This window comes from Mastomys coucha, unplaced genomic scaffold (genome assembly GCF_008632895.1).
Source record: "Mastomys coucha isolate ucsf_1 unplaced genomic scaffold, UCSF_Mcou_1 pScaffold3, whole genome shotgun sequence".
In the NCBI taxonomy this organism is placed as follows: Eukaryota; Metazoa; Chordata; class Mammalia; order Rodentia; family Muridae; genus Mastomys; species Mastomys coucha.
In genome coordinates this window covers 55,397,778-55,398,381 of record NW_022196909.1, presented here as the reverse complement: position 1 = coordinate 55,398,381, position 604 = coordinate 55,397,778, and positions in this window count along the sequence as shown.

Genomic DNA, 604 nt, shown 5'->3' with positions numbered 1-604 from the left:
TGAAGTCTCCACTTATGGCAGCTATAGGGCCCACTAGTGACATGTGAAAACTGGACACTTAAAAAGGGACATGTGCTACAAATATGTCACTTACCAGTTGTCAAAGATGGACATAAAAGGGACTGAGATCCATGTCAGTAAGTAAATCACTAAAAGTTGTGATCAGATATAAAGCTTGCAGTTATAGCACTGGGAATGTGATACACAAGCAGAAGAATCCAGCAATGAATAAAGGATCTTATCCCAAATACAGTTCAATATGTAATCTCTGCTAGTCTGTATAGCATATGAAGTTGGCCTCAACCTCAAAAGATAACTCCTCATTCTTCTGTATCATGCACCTGGTTCCCAATCAAGTTTGCTGATATGTTGTTCATTCATAATGAACTTTTTCTTATCTTTTCTGCTTTTAATGATTGATAAGTAATCATTTGGGAATCTCACATCATAACTCCAATCATAAACTACTACAGTCTGTCTATGTATGCTGCTTTTTCCCCTTAATCTGCCCATGCAAAAACAATGAATGAAAGACAGATAGACAGACAGAAAGGAAAAAAGAAAAGAGAAAGAAGGAAGAAAAGAAAGGAAAGGAAGGAAGGAA